This window comes from Apium graveolens, chromosome 11, assembly GCF_009905375.1.
Source record: "Apium graveolens cultivar Ventura chromosome 11, ASM990537v1, whole genome shotgun sequence".
Taxonomy (NCBI): domain Eukaryota; kingdom Viridiplantae; phylum Streptophyta; class Magnoliopsida; order Apiales; family Apiaceae; genus Apium; species Apium graveolens.
This window is the reverse complement of record NC_133657.1, coordinates 141,687,515-141,715,020: the sequence shown is the minus strand read 5'-3', so window position 1 is coordinate 141,715,020 and position 27,506 is coordinate 141,687,515. Positions and strand designations below refer to the sequence as shown.

At 35.7% G+C, this 27,506-nt stretch overlaps 2 long non-coding RNA genes and 1 other non-coding gene across 4 annotated transcripts; 1 reads left to right on the top strand and 2 right to left on the bottom strand.

Annotated features, from left to right (window-relative positions):
- Window positions 1-4,556: 4,556 nt before the first annotated feature.
- On the top strand, window positions 4,557-4,663 carry LOC141698883 (small nucleolar RNA R71). Its single transcript, XR_012565381.1, has one exon. It is a non-coding gene; the product is annotated as a small nucleolar RNA R71 (small nucleolar RNA).
- Window positions 4,664-19,415: 14,752 nt separating this feature from the next.
- LOC141697892 (uncharacterized) lies at window positions 19,416-21,941 on the bottom strand. Of its 2 annotated transcripts, XR_012564874.1 has the most exons (5): window positions 21,693-21,941; window positions 21,568-21,603; window positions 21,362-21,480; window positions 20,627-20,884; window positions 19,416-19,886 (listed from the first exon to the last, which is right to left on the bottom strand). It is a non-coding gene; the product is annotated as an uncharacterized LOC141697892 (long non-coding RNA). The 2 variants fall into 2 exon arrangements; XR_012564873.1 differs by lacking the exon at window positions 19,416-19,886 and having other exon boundaries at window positions 20,487-20,884.
- Window positions 21,942-26,176: 4,235 nt separating this feature from the next.
- Window positions 26,177-27,289, bottom strand: LOC141697419 (uncharacterized). The gene is made up of 3 exons (XR_012564703.1): window positions 27,046-27,289; window positions 26,582-26,652; window positions 26,177-26,236 (listed from the first exon to the last, which is right to left on the bottom strand). It is a non-coding gene; the product is annotated as an uncharacterized LOC141697419 (long non-coding RNA).
- Window positions 27,290-27,506: the final 217 nt, after the last annotated feature.

Sequence of the window (27,506 nt, the reverse complement as noted above, 5' to 3'; positions counted from 1 at the left end):
TCCCTGGAAAAAGTCGGAGCCGAGAGTTGAATAAGAGAACTTGTTGCCCTGGTACAAATAACTTTGGATGTAGCTTCCTATCGTGCCACCTCTTCACCTTTTTCTTATACATTTTGTTATTTTCATACGCTTGAAGTCGAAATTCATCCAGTTCATTAAGCTGAAGCATTCTTTTCTTACCAGCTGCATCTAAATCCAGGTTCAACTTCTTCAATGCCCAGTAGGCCTTATGCTCAAGCTCCGCAGGTAGATGACATCCCTTACCGTACACCAACTGGAACGGTGACATCCCAAGTGGAGTTTTGTATGCTGTTCTGTAAGCCCAAACAGCTTCATCGAGCTTTAAAGACCAATCCTTCCTTGACGGACAAACAACCTTCTCTAGAATGCGCTTTATCTCTCTGTTAGACACTTCCACTTGACCATTTGTTTGCGGATGATAGGCAGTAGCTATTCGATGATTCACATTATAACGCTGCATCATAGAAATGAACTTACGGTTGCAAAAATGCGATCCTTCATCACTTATGATTACCCGAGGTGTTCCAAACCTTGTGAAAATTTGCTTATGAAGAAAATTTAGTACTGCCTTTGCATCATTTGTCGGTAAAGCTTTAACTTCGACCCATTTTGAGACATAATCGACTGCCAGCAAGATGTACTGATTATTGCAAGACGAGATAAAAGGCCCCATGAAATCGATTCCCCATACATCAAAGACCTCGACTTCAAGCATCACATTTAATGGCATTTCATCCTTCCTTGACAAATTTCCCACTCTTTGGAAACGATCACACCTTAAAACAAACTGATGAGCATCCTTGAACAAAGTAGGCCAGAAAAAACCTGCTTGCAGAATACGAGCTGCCGTCTTCTCACCTCCATAGTGTCCCCCATAAACCGTGGAATGGCAGTCTCGTAATATCCCCTCCGTCTCACAGAACGGGATACATCTCCTGATGATCTGGTCAGCTCCCTGTCTAAACAAATATGGTTCATCCCACATATACCACTTCACCTCATGCAGAAACTTCTTCTTTTGAGCGGATGTCAAATTAGGAGGCATTATATTGCTGACGAGATAGTTTACAATATCTGCAAACCATGATTCTTCCTCCTGAATTGCAAACAACTGCTCATCCGGAAAAGATTCATTGATTAACGTCCTATCTTGTGAAGTAGAATCGGGATTCTCCAACCTAGAGAGATGATCAACTACTTGATTCTCAGTTGCTTTTCTATCTTTGATCTCTAACTCAAATTCCTGAAGTAAAAGCACCCAACGAATGAGTCTCGACTTCGAATCCTTCTTAGAAACCCGATAGCGAATAGCTGCATGATCAGTGAATACTGTTACTTTCGTACCAAGCAGATAAGATCGAAATTTCTCAAAGCCAAAGACTATAGCCAAAAGCTCCTTCTCAGTAGTGGTGTAGTTCAATTGGGCACCATTTAAAGTCTTACTCGCATAGTAGACCACATGGAAGAGATTTTTCTTGCGCTGTCCTAGAACTGCACCTACCGCATAATCACTCGCATCACACATCATCTCAAATGGTTCTGTCCAATCTGGTGCTGTAATGACTGGTGTCGTGATCAAACTCTTCTTGATAGTCTCGAATGCTGCCAAACATTCATCATCGAATTTGAACGGCACATCTTTCTCAAGCAAATTGTACAACAGCTTAGATATCTTTGAAAAGTCCTTGATGAATCGCCGATAAAAACCCGCATGACCAAGAAAACTACGGATTCCTTTCACAGAATTAGGTGGGGGAAGATTTTCAATGACTCCCACCTTGGCCTTGTCCACCTCCAGACCCTTGCTAGAGACCTTATGCCCAAGGATAATGCCTTCACGCACCATAAAGTGACATTTCTCCCAATTAAGCACCAAATTAGTTTCCACGCATCTTTTGAGTACGGCGCGCAGATTATTCAAACATTCATCATATGAGTGTCCAAAGACGGAGAAGTCATCCATGAACACTTCGACGTTATTTCCAATCATGTCAGAGAATATAGCCATCATACATCTCTGAAAGGTGGCCGGTGCGCCACATAACCCAAACGAAACTCTGCGAAAAGCAAATGTGCCAAATGGACAAGTGAAGGTAGTCTTTTCCTGATCCTCTGGTGCAATACAAATCTGATTATACCCGGAATAACCATCCAGAAGACAAAAATACTCATGACCCGCCAATCTGTCAAGCATCTGATCAATAAATGGAAGGGGGAAGTGATCCTTCCTTGTGGCTTTGTTTAATTTTCTATAATCCATGCATACTCTCCATCCTGTAACTGTTCGAGTAGGGATGAACTCATTCTTTTCATTTGCGACCACAGTGATACCTCCCTTCTTAGGTACACATTGTACGGGGCTCACCCACGAGCTGTCAGAAATAGGATAAATGATGCCTGCATCTAGCCATTTCAGAATTTCTTTCTTTACCACCTCCTTCATGATGGGATTCAGTCTTCGCTGCTGTTCCACAGTTGGCTTACTACCTTCCTCTAGCAGAATTTTATGCATACAATATGAAGGACTTATCCCCTTGATGTCTGCTATGGTCCATCCAATAGCCGATTTGAATTCTCTCAAAATCCTTAAGAGCTTGTCTTCCTCACTACCTGAAAGGTCAGATGAAATAATAACAGGTAACGTAGATGAATCACCTAAAAAAGCATACCTCAAGTGTTCAGGTAATGGCTTGAGCTCCAAGGTAGGTGTTTCCTCTATTGATGGTTTGAGCTTCCCTTCAGCGTTCTTGAGGTCAGAAGTACCAAGAAATTCAAATGGTATGTCCAGCTTTTGCTTCCAGGGAGAAGCGTTCAGATATTGTAATTGCTCGTTGCTATCTTCATCATCGCTGTCAAAATCCCCCACTAAGGCCTTTTCCAATGCATCAGACATTAGCATGTGATCGAGTTCCGAAGTAACCGCAGAATCAATCACATCCACTTTTAAGCACTCCTCATCTTCTGTAGGGAATTTCATTGCCTTGAATACATTGAAGGTCACATCCTGATCTTGGACCCGCATAGTAAGTTCCCCTTTTTGCACATCTATCAAGGTACGACCAGTAGCCAAGAAAGGCCTCCCCAAGATTATGGGAATCTTCTTATCTTCCTCAAAATCCAGAATAACAAAATCTGCTGGAAAGAAGAGCTTATCCACTTTGACGAGCACATCCTCAACTATGCCCCTTGGGTAAGTAATAGAACGGTCAGCCAATTGTAGTGACATGTACGTGGATTTTGGATCAGGCAGATCCAGTTTTTTAAAGATCAACAACGGCATCAGATTAATGCTTGCTCCCAAATCACAAAGGCACTTGTCAAACGTCAGATTGCCAATTGTGCAAGGAATGGTGAAGCTCCCTGGATCTTTCAGTTTTGGTGGTAACTTTTGTTGCAGAACAGCGCTGCATTCTTCCGTGAGAGCAACGGTTTCAAGGTCATCCAGTTTCACCTTCCTTGAAAGAATAGTCTTCATAAACTTCGCATAACTAGGCATTTGTTCCAGAGCCTCAGCGAAAGGTATATTGATGTGAAGTTTCTTGAACACCTCCAGAAACTTCCCGAACTGTCTATCCAGCTTTTGTTGCTGCAATCTCTTAGGAAAAGGTGGTGTAGGATAGAGCTGTTTCTCCCCTGTATTAGCCTTAGACAGAGTGTGTTCAACAGTAGTCTTCCTTGGTTCCGTCGCTTTCTCCTTTTGCTTAGATTCTTCACCTCTAATTTCAGCTTCTACTTCTTTTGCCTTTTGAGCATCAGCTACTTTTCCAGACCTTAAGGTAATAGCCTTGACTTGCTCTTTAGCTTCCTTCCTGCCTGGTACTTCCGTGTCACTGGGAAGAGTGCCAGGTTGACGATTGAGCACTGCATTGGCTAATTGACCAATTTGATTTTCCAAGGTCTTGATAGAAACCGCCTGACTCTTGCACAACAGCTTAAGTTCCTCAAAATCAGCACTAGTAGGTGCAGCTGCACTTCCCTGTTGAGGATATGATTGCCTTGTAGCATACTGCTGTGGTTGCTGGAATCCAGGTGGGTTAAACTGTTTATTCACTCCTTGCTGATACGGTGGCTGAATAGCATTCTGATTATTCCCCCAGCTGAAATTTGGATGATTTCTGTTGTTAGGATGATAGGTCGCTGGCACAGGCTGCTGTTGTCGCTGATAATTATTCATATACTGAACAGATTCGTTTACAAGAGAACACTGATCCGTAGCATGAGAACCTGCACAAAGCTCACAAACCATAGCTATTTGATTAACTCCATACGTAGCCAAAGAATCAACCTTCATTGATAGCGCTTGGAGCTGGGCTGCAATAGCGGTGGCTGCATCAACTTCCAGAATACCTGCTACCTTGCCTGACGTCATCCTCTGAGTTGGGTTTTGATGCTCATTCGCAGCCATCGTCTCGATAAGATTATACGCCTCAGTATAGCTTTTAGCCCATAAGGCGCCTCCAGCTGCTGCATCGAGCATGGGCCGAGATTGGGCCCCCAAACCATTATAGAAACCAGTGATCACCATCCAATCCGGCATTCCATGATGTGGACATTTTCTCAACATTTCCTTGTAGCGTTCCCAAGCCTCGCACATAGATTCTGTAGGTTGCTGCGCAAACTGAGTAAGAGCACTCCTCATAGCAGCAGTCTTTGCCATCGGATAAAACTTCACCAGAAACTTTTGCGCAAGATCTTGCCACGTAGTGATGGACCCAGCTGGTTCAGAATGTAACCAGTCTTTAGCCTTGTCCCTTAGTGAGAATGGGAAAAGCCTCAACTTGACAGCCTCATCAGTCACGCCATTATACTTAAAAGTGCTACAGATCTCGACAAAATTCCTTATGTGCATGTTGGGGTCTTCAGTTGCCGCTCCTCCAAAAGAAACAGAATTCTGCACCATCTGAATAGTGCCCGGCTTGATTTCAAAGGTGTTAGCTTGAATAGCCGGATGAAGGATGCTTGACTGAATATCATCAATTTTAGGCCGAGAAAAATCTATAAGAGCTGGATCAGCTTGAACAATACGATCTCCCATGTTTACTGGTTCTTTCTGCTCAGTTCCTGAATCCGAATCCTCAAAATCTAACTTCTCCGGAATATCAAGAACTTCGTCTGTCTCCTCAGCTGTATCTAAAGTCCTCTTGCGAGCACGAGAACGAGTTTGCATAAACGCTTGCTAAAGTACCTGAAACACAACCAGAAAAAAATAAGTAACTACTACGTCCTAATCACTGAGTCCTAATGACCAATGATGGTAAGTACATAAACTAAACAAATACGCCAAGTCCCCGGCAGCGGCGCCAAAAACTTGTTAGGGCAAAAACACGCGCTAATATTCACGCAAGTATACACGTTCGCAAGTAATATAGAATATTTTCTAGTTCGTTCCCTCAGAGACTCAGACTAAATTATTGTTTAATTAAACTCACTCACCAATGTATGATTACTTCTCAATGTTAAGATAATAACACTTAAAATTGTTGATTAAATATTAACTATAATTAACTACTTAATTAACCACTTAACTAATACTTCAATTTATCAATAATAAAACACTCATGAGATCACAACTTCATTATTACTTCCTTCTATAGCCATTGTTATTACCTTTAGCATGTGACAGTGATGATATTAATCGAATAACACGAAACTGATAAAAGCCAACTTTCATTGTACTAATACCATTCCACCAAGCATCCACAATTAAGATAGAAGTTGAATAGTCATCAATTATGTTGAGTTCCTATATGTCTACAGAAATTGACAACACAACGATTTAAGCACAAGTTATTCCTTTGTGATTATATAGGGCAAATAAAACTGTTAGAGTTACCCACTAATCATGCACAACGTACATGAACCTATGGTAGCATGGCAAGTTCTAAATCTCAAGATCCACCGTCGCTTCACAAGAGATTAACACCCTATCTTATATGTTCGCGACGCACATAAGACGAATACGCACAACCAATACTAGATATCAAACAATCATCACACACTAAAGTATTAAACAATTAACTAAAGAATTCCATAATAAATCCGTTGCAACCCCATGATCACGATTAGCCCATAATAGAACTTATCGCCATCATGGGTTCATATGAAATCATGATAAACAAACACAAGAAAATAATAACTAAACTAATTATATTAAAACAGAGTACGTCACAAGAGTAAATAAGTCAAAGCAAGAAAACTAGCATCCAACTTTACAATGAAACAAGAATCACAAGAAAATATGCTTTCTCTTCGTTGCAGTGTGCTAAATCGGTCTTCTTCCTTATCTCCTTCGCTTCTTGCGTAAAACACAATCTTCTTCTTCTTAATCCCCCCTGTGAAAACGTCTCAAATCTACTTATATAATAGTCCCATAAAACTCAGATTACATAGAAGTTGGAAGCCAAACAGAAGTAGAAGTCTAAAATAATTCAGCAAAATTCCCGACCCTGCGCGGCCGCTCAGCATAGCTGCGCGGGCGCGCAGGCCTCTACTGGAAAAAATCCAAGTTTGCTCCATTTCTTCGCCGTAATCTGCCCGTTCCTTTCCTCTCGCAATGGTGAACACATGCCAAGGCTTATTCTTGATGATTCCTCCCCCGAAATGCAACTAATACCCTGAAATGCATAAACACTAGAAAAACGCATCAAATACACAAAATACTTGATTTCAAGACACCAATTTAAGCCATTTTAAGACGTTCTAAGTGGTATAAAATGCCACTTATCACCTCTGCATGCTATGCCTGTTATGTCTCATCAGAATCCTCATGCACATTTTGCAAACATGCCATATGTTAATAATCATTGTTTTACTGCATTCAGTATGCCTCAAATGCCATACAACATGTCTATGTGGAATAATATGTTTGCACAATCTATGCCTTATCAAATTCAACCAAATGTGCTAAATGATTCTGTGACTAACCCTACACTTCAACAAACTACATCTGAGACCAAGGTTGACCCAAAGTTACCTAAGTCAAAAGATGCAGGAGGAATGAAGTCTAGGAAAAAGACTAACAAGGCTGGACTCAAGGAAACTTGGGTACCAAAATCAACTTGATTGATTTTGTTGTGTGCAGGCTAAAAGAAGGAATCTATGGTACTTGGACAGTGGTTGTTCAAGGCACATGATAGGAGATTTCACCCTGCTCACAGAGTTCAAGGAGAGAGCTGGCCCTAGCATAACCTTTGGAGATGACAGCAAAGGGTTCACTATGGGATATGGCTTGATTTCAAAAGAAAATGTCATCAATTATGAAGTTGCATTAGTTGATGGTCTCAAACACAATCTATTGAGCATCAGTCAACTATGTGATAGAGGGAATACCGTTTCCTTCAATTCTGAAGCCTGTGTTGTCACAAGTAAGAAAGACAACAAAATGGTTCTAACTGGAGTTAGAAAAGGAAATGTGTACTTAGCTGACTTCAACTCTACAGATTCAGAATCAATTACTTGTACAGAATGATGCATCCGTTGAAAGTTATAATTCAGCTTCCGTTGATAGAAGCAATGTAGCATCCGTTGAAAGACAAAGTGCATCATCCGTTGAAGTTCATAATGAAGCATTCGTTGATCACAGTCTGTCAACGGATAATCATTTCACTTCATCAAGTAATATAACTCCCAATTCCTTTCAAAGGATCAACAACTCTGGGGGAGTTTCAACCAATCAACATTCTATCTCACATTATGACAATACCGAGGCAACCTCATCTAGAGCTAATCTACCACCTCAAAGGAAATGGACCAAGAATCACCCTTTTGAATTGATCATTGGTGATGCTACATCTAAAGTGCAAACTAGAAGGGCTACTCAAGATGAATGTCTATATAGTAGTTTTCTATCACAGGAGGAACCTAAGATAGTGGAAGAAGCCCTATTGGATCCAGATTGGATTTTAGCAATGCAAGAAGAGCTAAACCAATTTGAGAGGAACAAAGTATGGAAGCTGGTACCCAAGCCAAAGAACAAGAGTTCTATTGACACAAAATGGGTATTCAGAAACAAGATGGATGAAAATGGCATTGTCATAAGGAATAAAGCCAGATTGGTTGCTAAATGCTATTCTCAACAAGAGGGAATAGATTTTGATGAGACATTTGCTCCAGTTGCCAGACTTGAAGCCATCAGAATCTTTCTAGCCTATGCAGCCCATGCCAATTTCAAGGTCTATCAAATGGATGTCAAGAGTGCATTTCTGAATGGAAAATTGGAGGAAGAAGTTTATGTAAGCCAACCTCCAGGATTTGAAGATCCAAATTTTCCAGACTATGTGTATTATCTGTTGAAAGCACTCTATGGACTAAAGCAAGCACCTAGAGCCTGGTATGAGACTTTGTCAAAATTTCTTCTAGATAATTACTTCACAAGAGGTACTGTTGACAAAACTCTTTTCTTTAGAAATGTTAATGGTTCTACAATACTTGTCCAAATTTATGTAGATGATATTATATTTGGTTCTACAGATGATAAGCTTTGTAAAAAGTTTGCTAAGTTAATGCAAAGTAAATATGAAATGAGCATGATGGGAGAGCTAACTTATTTTCTTGGTTTACAAGTTACAAGTTAGTGGTGGAATTTTCATTAGTCAAACTAAATATATTTATGATCTCTTAAAGAAGTTTGACTTAATGGATTGTTCATCTGCAAAAACTCCCATGACCACTGCCACCAAGTTTGAATTAAACAAGGCTGAAAAGTCTGTGGATATTTCAAGTTATAGAGGCATGGTTGGCTCACTTTTATATTTAACTGCTAGTAGACCTGATATAATGTTTTCTACATGTCTCTGTGCTAGATTTCAAGCTGACCCTAAAGAGTCTCACTTAGTGGCTATTAAAAGGATTTTAGATATCTCAAAGGGACTCCAAATCTAGGAATTTGGTACCCTAGAGAATCTGGTTTTGATCTAATTGGCTACTCAGATGCAGATTATGCAGGTTGCAAAATAGACAGGAAAAGTACAACTGACACATGTCAGTTTCTAGGGAATAAGCTTGTGTCATGATTCAGCAAGAAGCAAAATTATGTTTCTACATCAACAGCTGAAGCTAAAAACATTGCTGCTGGTAGTTGCTGTGCACAAATACTTTGGATGAGAAATCAACTATTTGACTATGGATTAACTATTGACAAAATTCCTATATTCTGTGATAACACAAGTGCCATTGCCATTACAGAAAATCCAGTGCAGCACTCAAGAACCAAGCACATTGACATCAAGTACCACTTCATAAGGGAACATGTGATGAAAGGTACAGTGGAACTTCATTTTGTTCCAAGTGAAAAGCAGCTTGCAGACATATTTACCAAGCCACTTGATGAATCAACATTCACAAGATTAGTAAGTGAGCTAGGTATGCTTAATTATTCATAAATTCATGTCCTCATTATAATCTGTATTGGAGCCTGAAATGAATTTGTTGTAAGAACAAAGTTGGTTTTAAGTAAAGTTTATTCTATCAATGGATATTACCTATCCGTTGAAAGCCAAAATTGTTCTATCAACGGATGTTCATTATCCGTTGAAAGACAAATATATTTCTGGTAATTTTAATCCTTCAACGGATAAAACTATGTTAATCTTCAACGGATAACTATTTACCTCATCCGTTGAAGTGTCACATCAGTTACTTTAAGTGAGTCACAGCCGTTGATTCTTTTACTTAACCGTTGATACATATATACACAGTTGTATGTATTTGTATTAAAGGCAGTTTTCAGAATTTCTACAGTTTTCTTTATTCTCAAACGGCTGTAATTTACTTAAAAGTATTATTTAATCATTCTATTTACGTTTTAATTCAAGAAAGTATAAAAGCCCCTTGAATTCTTATTTTCTCTTTACGCTTTCTTGCAATTTTTATTCTCTTTCTCTCCCAAAACTCTCAATCTTTCTCTGCAACCTCTACTCACAACTATGGCACCAGTAGTCAAGATTATGTCTCAGTCTGGATTTGTTTATGAAAAGAACAATTTCGTAGCCTTGGTGGAAAAGAATGAAGCTCACTATGATTATCACAAGATGATGGACTTCATCAAGAACTGCAAACTAAGCTATGAAATACTGGAAGCCCCAACTATCTATTGTGAGGTAATTGAGGAGATTTGGACAACTGCAGAGTTCAATTCGACAGATATGACCATTGCTTTCTCTCTCAAATGTAAGGATTACTGTATTAACTGTGATGATATACAGTCTTGCTTTAAGCTACCTGAGAATAATGCCATGACACCACATACTGATAATGATGTATCTGCTATGTTAGATTCCATAGGTTATTCTTTTGATTCTGCTAGTTTAGGGAGCATTAGAAGAAAGGGCCGTATGAAAGAGTGGAGTTTTCTTGGAGATGCCTTTATCAAGGTTTTCTCTGGGAAGATTAGCAATTTTGATGCCATAACTTCATCTCTTGTTAATATGCTCTATATGCTAGTTTCTGATAGGTACTTTAATTTTAGCAACTATGTCATGCTAGAATTAGGTTCCAGGTTAGGTAACAAAGCTAATAGACCTCATAACATCTACTATGCTAGATTTTTTATGTTATTGGCTAACCATGTTGCTGAAGATTTGGTCATAACTAATGAGAGCAATAAACTCAAATGTTGGGCACAAGAGAAAAGGGTCCTTGTAGACCTTTTGAGAATTAACCTCAACAACCAGGTGCCATTGGTATATTTACCAATAATGAATGCACCTCAGGTAAGTGAGGTAAATACTTCTGCAACTCCTACTTCTTCCAACCCCATTGTTTCTTTGCCTTCTAGTGTGGCAATGGAATCCGTGTCTTTGTCCCAACAGATTCCTACCAAAGCCACCAAAACTAAAATTCCAAAACACAAGTCAAAGAAAACCACCTCTGTTGTTTCTCAAAAGACAACAGTTGTAACAACTACCATAAACCCTGAAGGGAGTGAACAAGGTGTGAGTGGTGAGGGGAGGGGTGAACATCAAGAAACCCCCCAGGATAAGGTGGGAGAGGTGAGTGGTACCCTAGCCAGCCAAGCCACAGTTTCTCAAAAGACTGTAGTGGTTCAAAAGGTTTCAAACACATCCCTAGTTGCATCCTCCCAAAAGGATGCAGCTATTGAAAATAGTCCCCAACCCGGGACACAGAACAAAAGAGGGAGGGACACTGAAGCCACACATTCACCTATCAAAGCCTTTTCCATAAGAAAGAAGGCTAAAACCCTAGTTTCAACACAGGGGGCACACACTGCACATATACATCCACCTGTATCTTTGCCTTTTAAAATTCAGCTTGATGTGGCTCCAGCAAATGTGGAGTCACAGCCCCATTCTCTCATAATAGACACACATCAATCACCAAATTCTCCATCACCATATCTGGATGTGGATATGATATTCACATCAATTCCTGATTCTCCCTCTTTAAAACTCAGGGAGGAGCCTCACTCAAATCCTGGTGATCATCATCTTTTAGATGATTTGTTGGATCATCAACCAATTCTTTCAGACCTAGTTGAAGAATCTGTGCCACCTCACTTAAAATCAATCCACACAGATTCAACAATTATTTCACTTTCAATATCTACATCTTTTCCTTCTTCAACGGATATCACTCATCCGTTGACAAGTGGTTGTTCTTCGACAGATAAGCTTAACAGCAGTTATCCGTTGATATCATCAGTTTCTACTTCAACGGATACTCCCTATCCGTTGATGGTCTCTACACATATAACTGAATCAATTCCAAGTGTAGAAGACATGGTTACTGTACAATCACTTCTAGGATTGAGGGAAGGGAGTGATAATTTGAGTGAGAGGCTGGGTTGCTCCCAGGCAAAAGGAGAGGTTGAGAGTCAAAATATGCATGCTATTTCTTCCAGCATGGCAAAAGTGAGTGAGAGGAGTGCCACCTTAGTAGGTGAGGGTGAGGGTGTGAGGGTGTGTGTGAGCCAGAGGGAGCCCCTGTTGCAAGAATATAGAGAAAATGAGAGAAAATCAGGTACAGAAGCTATAAGGGTGGATCCAGCCATTGATAGTGAGTCAATGATTGTGGATGATGCTGAGAAGGGAAGACAATTTCAGCAACATTACAAAGCTAAAATTGATAACATTTCCTTGGATGCTGACACTTTTACTCATCCTATTTCAGCCTATCCACTGTTGGCTGCTCAGGGCAATGTGGAGGCAGAGCAGACTTTGAACATAGTGCACACTTCAGAATCTCTTCAAAGAGATAAAGCTGCTGTTAATAGGATGCCTTCTCAAGCTGGTGAGCCATCTGAAGAATTTAAAGTAAATTCTAATGATGATGACTCTATTTCTTTAGATGGAAGTATGAACTTAGGGGGAGATGAAGGCCCAAGTTCTGTTCCAAATTTACCTGAATGGGCATAGACAAAGAAATCTACACCAGGATAGTTTGGTGTAGCTTTGGTCAAGCAGGTTATGGCTATTCAAAAGGCCCTTCACGAAACTTCAGATGCTGGTACCAAGGCTATTCTTCTAGCTCATCCGGACTCTTTGCATCTCCTACAGTTGCAGCACATCAGACATAATTTGAGTGTGGATGAACTCAAAAAGGATATTGCTGATTTGAAATCCTACAATTCTGAGAAGTTGGATTCAGTCATGCCTTATGGTACAATGCAAGATTTGTTGCTGAGATTGAGGAGAGACTCTGATGCTGACAAGAGGCTGACCAAGTTGGAAGACAGAGTTCATGTGGCGCCCTCCAAACCCGGGTCAGAAGTTTGGGGTCCACATACATACCTTATTTATAAGCTGCTTATAACAATACTAAAGATAATAATAATATGCAATGACCCTACTTATCAACTACCACGCATCGCAACATGTTAAAGTATGCACACAAGCCAAACACACTAATATATTACATACCGATTAAATCCCAACCATTTAAACTCAAACTGAGTATTAAACATATTACAAACTTTTACAATTTACATTATTCCAAAAGAAGCCTACTAGCTCAGCTTCAACAGCCTTAATCCCTAGCTCTCGCACTGGACTGGGGATCCTTGCTACCAACTGGTTCCTTTTTAACTGGAAAGAGTATAAACAACATCGCACAAATGAGCTAACTAGCTCAGCAAGTCACAATGACAGAACTGAGAATAATGATCATCAAGTGAATATGGTTATGATATCAAGTGAACAATGGATTATGATTTAGAATTGGATACTATATTTTTATTTTAAAACCAAGGCTAGGCTGCTGATCAGTCACGCACTAACCCCGAGCAAAGCACACATCAATGCTCTAACTACTGGATTCAAGGCACACATTGGCCTAACTTGACCATTAAATGGTCTGACCACGAATCTGGTCCACAATTTTATAAAAGCAATCCAATTCTAACATAATAACAGAATGAACAATAATAAACAATAATCAGAATCATTAATAATAGTGAGTACTTAACAATGAAAGGGTTTCAACCCCTGTATGGATCAACAAGGTACTTTCAAAGCTTGGATGCTGGGTGATGAAAGAATTAGATAACAAAGGAATCAACATTTCAGGGTTTCAAGGATTTGGTCTTTCAAAGCATAAGATATCATGGGTTGAGTATATAATAATTCAGTTCAGTGTCTGATATTTAGTTTATATGTATTTGTGGAGTAGTATCGTAGATTTGTGGTTCGTGTTTGGGTATACAATAATCAATGACTTAGAAAGAATATAGTTCATGGCTCAAGAACAATAACTGAAATCAGGGTTTAGGTTTCTGTGCTTCAAAGCACTTGCAATGTCAACAAGACTATCAAGTACTACAATATCTCGAAAAAGTTCAGAACACTTGCCTGATATTAGCTTACTATCCTGCACTCGCTTCCAATCACAATCGTCTTACTCCTCAACTACCTGTTTCCCTTTCCTACGTCTTGCCTCTTCTGCTCACATATCATAAGCATCTACCAATCATCAACTCATAGGATTCTATTCAACACATACTTCTATCTACCCTTCGTTTTATCCAAATTCGATTAACAGATTGAAAGTTATGCAATAACCAAGTAAACACCGAATATATAGACCGATAGTCAATCAACAAGTCACATATAACACATAATACATCACATAATCAATGACATATCATTTATAAAGAAGTCTCGGGTCATAAATAGGCTTTCTGGTATTTAAAAATGATTTTTAAAATATTTTTCAGAATTAATACGGGTCGTTGGATCAATTTCGGGTTAATAAATAGGGTTCGGTTGGCCAATTCTGGCTTCAAAACAATTTTGTAATAATTATTGAGCCTTGGAAATAATTTAGAATAATATTTTAAAACTCGAAACTATTTTTTAGAATTTTTAAATCATTTTTAAATAATTAAATCTAATTAAATAATTAATTAAAATCAATTAAAAATTAATTAAATCAATTAATCAATTAATTTTTGAATTAATTGACCAATTAATCAATTAAAAATTAACTGAAATTAATTAACTAATTAATTCAGATTTATTTTTGAATTAAAAATAAATTTTTCTTTGAAATTAAAATAATAATTTTTGGAATTAAAATAATCATTTTCGAATTTTTTTTGAAATTAAAAACAATTTTAAAAATAATTTATAAAAAGAAATCCGAAATTTGTAAGAATGCAAAATAAGAATCCAGAATTTGTAAAATTCTGGAACTTCAGGTACTAACTTGCAAAAACGCCAAAAACAACTTGGATTCAGTAATAATTTGGATCAAAACCGGGTCAAACCGGGTTGGAAATCTGGGTCACCAAGAACAGAAACGGGTCACGAAGAACCCAGTTTCCGGTGACTGGAAAATCCTCCAGCGAAGCCCCGATTTCTACCAAAACGACATGGTTTGATGTAATTCGAGTGGGGTTTTCATTCTAAACCATTTCAGGAGTTCAAATCAAGTAACAGATGGACCAAACAACATCTGGAAATGAAAATCCGACCAAAAGCTTCAAGAACACCGGCGAAACATTCAAGAGATCGATTCGCACAAACCAGGAACCGTCTGATACATACAGATATATGAATCGTTTGCAAATCTTCTCAGGAACATGATTCAATCATCAAAAACAACTAATAACCCCCAGGGCAGAAACGCCCAATTCTCGATTAAGAACATTCATAATAAATAAACCCTAATTTTCGAATCAGAGAATCAAACACAAAATTAAACACGTTATTGAACTCCAAATCGATCATATGACATACCAAAATGATCAGGAAGAAAATATCTACAACATGCAAGCATCAAATCATCCAAACAATACCTCGAACAGAAATTCACACTTTTAATTCTTAATAATTCGAATATAAAATAGTTTATAAGAAAATAACCTTTGATTCTGGGTTGAAATTGATGGCTGAATCAGATAGGAAATTTTTCAGGCTTCGATTCGATTATATGCACGCCTTAATCCGATATCGGTAACGACTCCGAATTTGTGTTTGATTACGAAGAGCAATTTCTAATTATAGTATTTTCTCTGTAAAAACTCTGTAAATACTGTTTGCAAATGATTTCTGATACGAAATAAAATACGGTAAAAGGCTATTTATATTTACGGAAAATTAGTATCCCGTTGGATCATTCCGGATATAAAACAGTACGTTTATTTATAAAAACTGATCCAAACGGTATCGGTTTTCGGGATAATTATCCAAATCAGTACAATTTGTACTGCGGTCTTGGTCTCAGCGCCTGGTTACACATATTATGAAGTGATAATTGTGATAGTTTAATAAAAAGCTCCCGTTTATCGAAAATACGGATTTTATTTGATTTACCGAAACGAATATTGTATCGAAAATATTGCGCCGGGACCCGCGCAGGACAAACCGTACGCCGGATCGAAAAAGTTGAAACATGGAAAATGCTCGGAATATTAATTTTAGAATAGAAAGGAGTTCTCGGAAGAGTTTCGGGTTCCAAAAATGTAACAACGGTTGACGTCGGTTGGTTCCCGTTTTTATAAAATAGATTTTAAATACCCGGATAAAGATTTTAGAAATTTCATATGATTCTTATAAATCCATAAATCATCATAAAAATAATTAGGAAGATATGACAATTATCTATATTTTATTTTGGACATATAAAAATTAAAATACTCAATTAATATTATTTTTGAATATCCAGGTACAAATAACACTTAACAATTAACTCACAGAATAGATACTGAACACACATAATAATTATTTAATAGCAAAAATAATTACACGATATATCCCGGATATTACAGTTCAAATCATTGAAAACTCCATGGTCACCATTCTTCAAAAACAACAATCTTAGACAAGTCTACTATTGCAGCTGACAAAAGCACAAGGCTTGACCCCTATCCTTGATGATAACAAAAAGGGGGAGAATAAAGGGGAAGGGGAAGGAGAGCCATCAATAAAAGTTCAAATATCTAAAGTGCTAGTTCCTACCATCACCACTTCTCCAACACTTCAAATCAAAGGAAAGCTTGATGGAATTGATCTAATCCAGATAGCAGTAGCTGAGATGAAAGTCAAAGAGCAAATGAGGAGAATTGATGAAAGGATGCAACAAATTTTTGGTTCTACAACTTTAAAATCACAATCTGTGAAGCATATCACAAAGGTGGAGCCAATCATTATGGAGCTCAAGCCAGTAAGGAGGAATAAGGTTGGAGAGACTTCTTCCAAGAATCTGAAACCTATGGTTCTCAAGCCCAACAACAGATCCAACAAGGACTCTACAAAGAATCCTTTAAGCCTTGCTCAGTTGAAAAGAGTGGATTTTCCTCTTCCAAAGCCTGATGAAGACAAGGTTTTAGGTGGTAATATCATAAAGCACAAGGAGACCAAGGATGTGGTTGAAAGAATGAACATGGCTATTATCTTCAGAGAGGGAAAGAGTATCTGTGTGATACAAGGACATCCCAAATTCTCAATAGCCAAGAGGGAAGAAACCAGAAGGTTGAAGGAAGAAGCTGAAAAGCTAAAGGTTGACAAAAGAGCACAAGCAAAGCTTGAAAAATAGCTAAAGTCAAGTCAAGCTGAAGAAAAGAAAGAAATTGACGACAAGGGTGAAGATGTAGGTATGGGGGACATGTTTAGTGATGATGTGGAAGAAAGAAATGAGGAAAGAAAGAAATGGCAGAAAGGGAACAGAAAGAAGGCCAATGCAAAAAGGAAGATTGTAGATGAAACTGAAGAAACCCAATCAAAATCCAAACCACTACCTTCTATTCCTGAACCCATTGTGTCTGACCCCTTCATAAACATCCATGGTGAAACAACCACTCCTAAGGAGGAACCAATTGATTGGGACACCATCAAATTGCCCACCTTCTTAACCACTTCTCCACCATCAAAGAAACAGAAAAGAAAAATCAAATCAACACCTCCTCTAACCTCAATCAAATTCACTCAGAAGCCTAAGCCTAAACCACAAGCCTCAAAGGATGATTATGTTCACATTTGTGACATAAAGGAGTTTACAGACATTGAACTCTATCTGGATGAGCTGGAGGAAGTAAGGGGAATAGATGCCTACAGACAGCTACCAGAAAGACTAGTGTTCAAATACAAAGGAAGTGGGGAAATGACTTGGCCCCTTTACAGAATTCTGGATGAAGGCTATTCTACCTTGGTTAGAGTCTACTCAGCTATAAAAAGGGATTCTGGCTTTACCAGAACTGCCAAAACTGAGATTCTCAACAAGATTGCCAGCATAAGGAAAACTTGGTGGGAGTCCAATCCCTTGCCTAGAACATTACTCATCCCAGAGCATGGAGTTACAGTTCATAAATCACCTCATTGGTTGATGGAGTTCAGAGACAATAAAGGAGTCAGAAGATTTTTCAGACTTGAAAATCAGCTCAAGATTGCCAGTAATGAAACTCTCAAGGATATGCAATCTAAGTTGGACATCAATGAAGAAGATGAAGCTGAATTCTACAGACAACTCCAACTCCAAATAGAGAAGAATGACAGGAGGCTAGGGAAGAAAACAAGGGATCAAAGGAAAAGGAATTAATCTGCTCAGGCTAAAGAAGCACCTTTGGAAATAATGTAATTCTTCAATTCTATCTCAGTATATACACTTTTGCAGCACTTTTGAATTTCTACTTTATTTCAGTTCATATGTTTATTAAGTATTTTGTTATCATCAAGTTAAACCCAAATTTATGCCTACAGTTCTAGTAGACATAAATAGGGTGAGATTGTTAGGAATATGTGTATTAGTTTGATGATAAGTTCAACAAAATACTTAAGTAGAAATCTGGTGTTTGTAGCCTCAACGGATAAGACCATTCTGGCTATCCGTTGAAGGAGTAGCTTTACTTAGAAATAAGTTTAGTATTGTAGCACATTTCATTCTCTGTATTTAAGTTGTAATTCTTAGTTGTTGTGGGAAATTATGAGTCATGTTGACTACTAGTGGATATGCAAATAGGAGGGCTAATTGTAAATATTTCATGCCTTGTAATTTTGTATAAGTGAAGTAGTATCAACTGATATTAAAGGCCTTCAACGGATGAGAAACAAAGCTTCAACGGATGTCTCTAAAGCTTCAACGGATAACATCCATCAATGGATGAGTGCATCAACGGATAAAGCTTCAACTGCTAATGCATCAACGGATAAAGCTTCAACGGATAAAGCTTCAACTGATAAAGCTTCAACGGATAAAGCCATCAACGGATAAAAGCTTCAACGGATCAATAGCAGTTGATAGTGACAATTCATAAGCTGACAGAGGCACATGGGTTACAGAGATAAACTGGAATGTGGTAGCCTCTTGGAGCAATCAAGAAAAAGCAGCATTTTCATTCTGATGCAAACAAGGAAGTATTCAAAGATTCACAGCTAAACCTAAATTACATTGGATAGAGAAATGAAGAAGAAACATGTGAAGAATCTTTTAATTGTATTTTACAGTTTTGTCTTCACTTGTAAACTTGGTGATATATAAACCAAGTAGCAGCTAGTAATTAGATGGTGAATTTTTCCAGAGCTGTTTAGAAAAATCCAGAGAGAAAATCATCTAGTTTGTACTAGGACGTAGCTGTGATCAATTCTTTGATTCACAGATTTTCTGAAATAACACATCTCTGGTGGAACAACAAATCCACCAGAAAAGTTTTTAAGTTCTTTGTGTTCTTTACATTTGTGCTTGAATATATATCTGTCTGTATTAGCTTAAAGTAATTCACACACATTTGTTCATCAAAACACTTAGTCTTAGAAACTGCTCAAAACTTGAAAAAGTTTTGAGATTAAATTCAACCCCCTTTTGTAAATCTCATTGTTAGTCCACTGGGAATAAAAGACCTTGCAAATTCCAATAAATAGAGATCAGTAAGATTGAGTCAAAATTTAAGGTGAATATGTCAGCTTAAGTAAAGCACACCAGAGAGAAATATTTCCAAGCAACAGGAATAACTTATAACTTTATTATCTTATACCAAATCTTTTTATGCTAATTATTTAATAATTTTTAAATATATTTTCCGTAAACCGTAGACATAGAGATGGGCACATAGTTGTTTGCATTTTACATATTACAACACACTGCATCACTCGACCCGTAGGATCATCTTAGGAAGAGTACACAACTTAAAGCTACAAATTAGCTTTAAGCACTTCACCGCACTAAACTCTTGTGTAACTTTCAAAAATGTTATGTTAAACTACACAAGAATTTAGAAAGATCACATTTGTCCTGAGCAACCCCAAGAACACGAGCAAAGAAATTGCAGAGGACCAAGCGCAAATCATTTTCCAACCACAAAGTAGGCTTATAGCCAAAGAATCCAACACGAAATGCAGTTTCACTACTTAGACTTTTCAGCACCACAACTCTGTGTCCAGATATAAGCCACATCTCAATCATGATCTTCATATCTAATCCTGTAAACAAAATACTTGATCTCACTTACTCTACGACACTCTATTTGTCAAAGACTATTAAAGACTTAAAACTTAAAGTTGATCTAAACACCCTACAAATTAATAGAGATACCGCAAGATATAACATATTCACTGTCCACCAAGACCACTTTGAACCTCAAAAGCATCTCGAATTAATAAATTTGTAAATAAAAGCTTTATAAACTACTACAAGACATCCACAACCAAAAGAGAGTATACATACACTCATAAGCTAACAATGAGGCAATAATAGCAGGCGAAAATCAAACCGACAAATCAAATTCTTGTAATTACACAGTAAATATATTTTTCAAAAATAGAGAATCAAACTAAGTGGGGTATGAAACTTACCTTATTGACATTGATATTGGGGCACCAACTATTCAACGGAGTGGAAAAATAATCTAAAATCTCAAAAGAGGTTGCAAAACTCTTAAACCCCAAACTCACTCATAAAAGTAAATAAGCTACGGACCTTACAAAATTCAATAAATATAGATTAGTAAGATTGAGTCAAAATTTGAGATGAATATGCCGGCTTAAGTAAAGCACACCAGAGAGAAATAATTCCAAGCAACAGAAAATAACTAATAACTTTATTATCTTATACCAAATCTTTTTATGCTAATTATTTACTAATTTTTAAATGTACAATTCAGGTTTTGCCAATTAAGGTAAAATAAAATGCAGTAAACAGAGAACTAAGAGAACTAAACTACCATGTAAAATAGTAAAATGAAAGGTGTTCCCTTTCTCGAGTCCTTGTCTCACACATTGCTCCCAGTGTATCGGTCTCCGTTAGAATTTTTGTCCATAGTTGACGACCTCACGGGATCAACAAACGATAATTGAGTCCGTAATCCGCTCTACCACGGTGTCGAAGCATATGATAAGTGATCGATGGAATCCTGAACCCCTTCACGTTCTTCAAAATTTACGAAATGCATATTCTCAAACTAAATACATGTACTTTTCTCCTGCAAATCACACCTAGATTATCAAAACACATTTAAAATTTCAAACAATCATCTCATTTTTCATCTTTCGAAATAAATTTAACCACCAAAAGTTTTTCAAGAACAAATTCTCTCAGAGCTAGGGACTCTACAAAAGAAAAAATTGAAGCTTGTAAAATATTACGACAACCCAAATACTATTTAATATGCAAAAGTAAGCAGGCTTAGTTGAAAGAGATTAAGTCGTCTGACAATAAGCAACATATCACACACACAAGATGGAAATAATTGATATGTTTTCTGCTCTGCAAAATAGAGCTGAAAACAAAAACCAAGTACTACTGAAAATAATGAGGTCACATAGTAAAATAAACATAAAACTTCTTAGGAAAAATAGACACATAAGAAAAAAAATTGTTTCTTGACTATTGGTGAATTAAATGTACAAAACTGCAACAAATAAGATTACACACTGTTAATCAAACAGAATACAAATACCTTCCTCAAACCAACAAAATGGATGTTGCAGTTTAGTCCTTCTCAAGCTGTTGTAGTTCCTCTTAAAAAAAAGATATGTAATGTGTAATCCAGAGGACAGTGACTTAAAACTTGATATGCTAAAAATATGTTTAGTATTAGCAAAATGGAAAATCTACAAATGAAATTGAAGAAATAGAAAAAAATAATCGATTCATCATGCATACCTGAAAGATTTGATGATAATATGGCAAGAAGGAACCCTAAAAATAAAAAGCAGAAATAATACATAATCAAAATACTCAGATTAAACAATGATAAACACAATAATCATAAACCAAAAGACAAAAACCTTGAAGGGGGTAAGGAGGTTCGTAATACTCCTTGTATACACATGTGATGACCAAATTAAGGGTGATGTAGAGTCTAAAATTGAATTAGTAATATTGCCGGTTCATTTTCTTGACAAGAGTTACAAAGAAATGATTACGGGAAAACATATATATGGATGGGGGAGAATGAGAATTGAGAGAAAATATTTGAACAATTGTGAGAGCATCCCGTCACCCGCCTCGGATCCTGCTTTATATAAATATATAGATGTTAACATTAGTTAACGATATTTGTATAAATGACACTCTTCACTCTTGCTTGTACCACTAATTTGTTCTCTTCCTTTTTCAATATTTTTTAGAAATATATCAAATTTAAATTCTATCTTATATAAATTTTATTTTATGGACCAAGTGACTATCACAACTTAAAATTAAGCAAACTACAACTACTCATTTATCTGTTTTATACTAAAAAAATTATATGTACAAAGTGATATTCCTTACTTAAAATTAAACACATTACAGTTATTAACTTTATTTTAATACTAAAATTTAATAATAATAAATTTAATATAACCGGGCGTATATCCGAGAACTAATCTAGTGCACTAATATAAAATAGTATTATTTTCGTCCCCTCAATTATTTACATTATTTTTCACATGCTTGACATGCATTTTAAGGCAACTATAAAGTATAGTTCCGTAATTTATTTTTTAAATTTTCCTTTTTTAATAAAAAATTGAACATTATATTTTTATTTAGAAGAAAAAAATAAAAATAAAATTATATAACTACATTTAATAAAAATATTAAGTGTGTGCCGATGCCCGTCCCCAATATAAAGAATTGAGGGGGACGGAGGAAGTAATTAATAACATTAAGATAACGTTAAAAGAATTAACGTATATGACGTTTCCTCACAATTCTCCTTTTGAGTGTGAACCTTCGTAAAATATTAAAGATGCACAAAAATTTAATTTTTGACAAAAAGTCATTCCATGAAAAAGTTCGGTCTGGTCTTATTCATTCCTATAATATTAAAACTGGCCTTACAATTTTGACAAAAGCCTGGCACGACCTAAACTTAAAAATTCCGATTTAATTTTATATTTGAAAATTTAGATATCTTAAGTAGGTCGAAATATTTGGGAAAAAAAATCCCATCAAAACTTAAAACATTTTTTTATAATAAAACTCAGAATTAATATTTAAATAATATAAAATTTTGGTTGTAATTTAGCCCGCGGGATTAGAGAGACAAAAGAAGTCCAGAAACACATATTCATCCTAGCCCAAATTTGGAAGAACCTGAACCCATTATGAGTCCTAATAAAATTAAGCCCAAATAGAGTAGTTTTTATTGCATAAATTTCTGAACAAATTAAGCCCAAATGAATATGTCTTTTCGGTATTCTAAAACTAGGTGGAAAATAATTTTAGAAAATACAAAAACAATTGTAACCTATTATATATAATAGAGCAAGTAGGGGGTTGGGTGAGACAATTTATTCCAAATTACTAATTTACCCCTCAATAATAAATACAAATAATTGTTAAATTTAATACCATGTATTAATTATACTTAAATCATTATTACTCCTTATTAATAAATATAAATAATTGCCATATTTAATAACATATATTAATTACACCTAACTTATTAGTATTAATAATATTATATATGTTCCATTTATCATTTAATATTAACAATCTATAATTAGATATCTAAAATTTAATAATATTTGCCTGTATATATACTAAATTCTTATTTTTTTTAATACTTTATATAAAATAAATTTATTTTCAGCAAATAAATTTAATATGTTAGCTCATATGAAAATAACAATGTTAGTGTATCAAGTATTAAATTCAAGAAATATAATAAATATTCTCTTTGTATATGAATAAAAGAGTGGGTTATGAGGGGGGGTTTATAATAAAGTTGAGATTCTTATTATATCACAAAATCGAATATAAACTAAGACTGGTTTGAAGATTTTGAATATATATAATAAAATATTAAAATATCAAGTTCATTACAGTTACATTAATATTTTACAATAGTAAGGTGAATCATTTTTCTTACATTAACCAATTTAAAGTTTTTTCAGAGGTATAAGTTAAAGAGTTATTAGATTACTGCAGTGGTATGGAAATCGAAAATTTCGCCGATAAATTGCTGCAAGACAACCAAACAATCTATTGAGAAAAATCGGAGCATACAACATTTTTTCCATTTTTGATCAAAATCGGCAATTTTCCGGTCAAAATTTGATGAATCAAACACACGATTTGAGGTTATGAAGAGAAGAAAGTGAAGAAGAAATATACTCAGCATCGAGTTGGTGAAGAATGACGATTTTAAAAGAAGAAATCAGACGGTTGTCGAATAGAAACTGAAAAGATAAGGGAAGAAGAAGAGAGATGTGTAAAGATGATTAAGACACTTATTATTTTAATAAATAATACACACAAAATAATGTTATAACTTAGTACGGATGTACAAATGCAATTTTACACATCTCAAATATAAATTCTCGATTTTTGATAAACTGTAAATCAGTAGTTCAACCAATCTAGTCCATTTTTCAATTTTCATTACCATTGATTACTGACCTATCTATTAATATTATATTTAATATGTCGGTTTTCATATCCAATTATTACATTTTCTAATATGGAAAGTAAGATTACCTCATATTCATTGTATTTTGTATCGCTAATTGTACCATGTAAACAATTATAATAACTCTTTAAATAACTCTGCAATATTTCATTCTTATGAGTTGTAATTATTTTCATGATATATGTGTGCTTTCATTTGTATTATATTTTGATCGTATATTACGATTTCATTTCCGCATATTCAATTTATTTTGAGAAAAAACACGTTAAGTACGATATCGATCTCAATTTCATAAAGAGAGATATTTAATTAATCGATCCATCATGAAGCAACATGAATATATCGTCGATAATTACAATCAAAATAATATCAATTCACGCACTATAAAATATGCCCGTGCATTGGACGGGCTATAGAGCTAGTTAATTAAAAATATATTACCAAGTATAAAAAATGAATGCATTGTAATCTATACATGCAATACCAACATGGAATAGTTTAGAAAAAAGTATCTGTATATAAAACTTGGCTTGCAATTATGTTATGTTATTTGATTATATTAGGAACTAGGAAGTCAGGGGAGAATAAAATTTGTAGTAAAAGAAGAGAGAGGGAATATAAAACGTGATAGCGTGAACTCGTTAGCGTGTTGTATTGCTAGGCCATACAAAAATAGTGAAACCGTATTAGTCGAAAATTTCATCAAAATATAGCTAGTATGTATAAAACCCAGAGCACAGTGAGTCTGTATGTACCAGGTGTTCATCTCTTTCAAAATTGGCATAAATATTTTACTGAGAGTAATCATTCCTTATATTCAATTTTCAATAGCAATCACTATGCATAAGGAAAAGCGTCATCATACTAACATTTAAAAATGCAAACATGAGACTCCAAATTATCTGTGAGAGAGAAAAAGTGTCAAATTACGGACCATTATTATATTCTATATGAGAGAATGAAACATCATGATAATTGTACATGCTCTTCACTATTTTTTTATTAGGCACCATACAATCAGTAAACCAGCGCACTTGCACAAATATAGGTGCATTACATGTCACTTCACTTGTAATATCTCCAATATAATTATAATTTTTATTAAAAGGAAAAATTATTAATTACAATATATATGCTTAAGTTAATGTTGAAATCAAAGTTTTAATTTTATCGTTCCCAATTCACCCACACACAAATATGCCTTGGAAAATTAGAAATTATGGCTAGTAATAAAAAAGTAAGGAGTGCACTTATTCTTTATTAAGGTCATCTATGAAAGAACAAAATTTTCGTAGAATCATATGTGTATCATGAGTGAAGTTACAATCAATTCTCCTACAACTTTATCTATAATCACACATCACATCTAGATAATAATTGGACACATTAAAAATAAGTACACATACACAACCATAATCACTATTCAACTCTTCCCCATTCACTAAGCAACTTAGTCAATGTACAGACTAAGAGAATTATAACTACTTACTTACCTGTAAATATTACAGTTTTAGAGATTTTCACATCTTTTAACTTACAAAATTCTTTTTGAGAAAGAGATATACCATATCTGCGAGATTTTTCTTTATAGATATTTCAAGCATCTCATTATCTCCGAGATTTTCCAAGGTTAGCAGGACTATTCACATTTCTTGTATCCATACTTGCAGCTCTAAGAAGCCTCCCAGACAAATTTACTTTTCACGTAATTTGGAGATATCATAGATAACAAACTTGCTTTAGTATATTTAATGTTACTTCCCTCAAATAAAATTCATAATTTAATAATAGACACTTTGCAAAATTAGCTTCCTTGTAACAATTGTAGCTGAAGTTTCTCACCTTCAATATATATGTTAGTAGGTCTTTTATAGCGATAATAGCTTCAAGTGCGAGCTCGCACTCTAACTGTGCCCTCGTAAACATCAGATCCTGCGAACGTACAATTTAACAATGATTTTCAAAAAAAAAAGTAAAAAAAAAAAATGAATAACAGCTCATATGCAACAATGCATGCATATTGTTGGTATTAGCATGTAATAGTAGATACCACTGACATTAAATTGCATATAAGATGCTCGTTTGGCAAGCCTATGAGCATCCTAACTTTAAAAGGCAACACATACATAGAATAGAAGTTGCTTAATTGATAATTAGACTCAATTGGAGCACCATGAGCCGAATGCGTATCTTGACTTACAAATTCATAAAAAGACCTCTGTTGCGTTTAATTGGTCACTTCCCTCCTGCAATGACTAACTTCAGATTGGAACTTACCGTAGGAAGAAATCACTTTGGTGGTTTAGGTCCATAAGAAGTAGCATTGCCTATGGGATTTGACTTTGGTGCTGGGGTTCCAAAAAAAAAGAGATACATGGAAAATAAATGTTAAGTTAATCATCACCAAATTTACTCTTCAAAATTGGAGCAAAAAAAACCACACAAAATTACGTGCAAAGTGTTATACAAAGGGAATATAAAGATTTGTTATAGTGTTTTCATTGTCAAGGGTACAAATAGAGTATTATAAGATGTAGTTTTTTTGAGGTTATGAAATATAAGTATGCATGCACTTTTGAAGCTACTTTCTTAAAAAATGAACCATTATCACATAAAAACAGGAATACACCATTATTTATAGCAGGCATCAGACCATAACTTCGAATGACCATCAGACTAAATCTGTTATATACAAAACCAAGGGAAGCAAAACATCATCAGGACCAGCAATGAGATAATACCTTGACAGTGTGAACATCGGATGTAGTAATGAGATTTGTAAATAATCTACACAATTGGCACCTTTGAGATGGGCATCCAATGCGAAATTTGGATTAGAAAAATCAAGATTCTATATCTGCAGGAGAACACATTACATTACTTGTAAGCAAACTCATAAAATTGAACTTGCACCAACTGCAAAGACAATAAGTAGCATTCAGTATTATAGGTGGTTCTACTCTACACAACCTAGCAGAAAATGTGTTAAAGATGCTTGACTATAGGCGAATCAACTCTACACAACCTAGGAGAAAAAAATATTCATTTTTAACGAAATAAATTATTTAAACCTCTATCGAACCAACACAGTAGGCCTTGTAATTCAGTTCTTCAAGGCTAATGTACTGCAAAAATATGAGTGCACGATAGCAAGACTTGAAACTTTAATTTAATAAACTTGAAATACCCCAGGGTCAATACC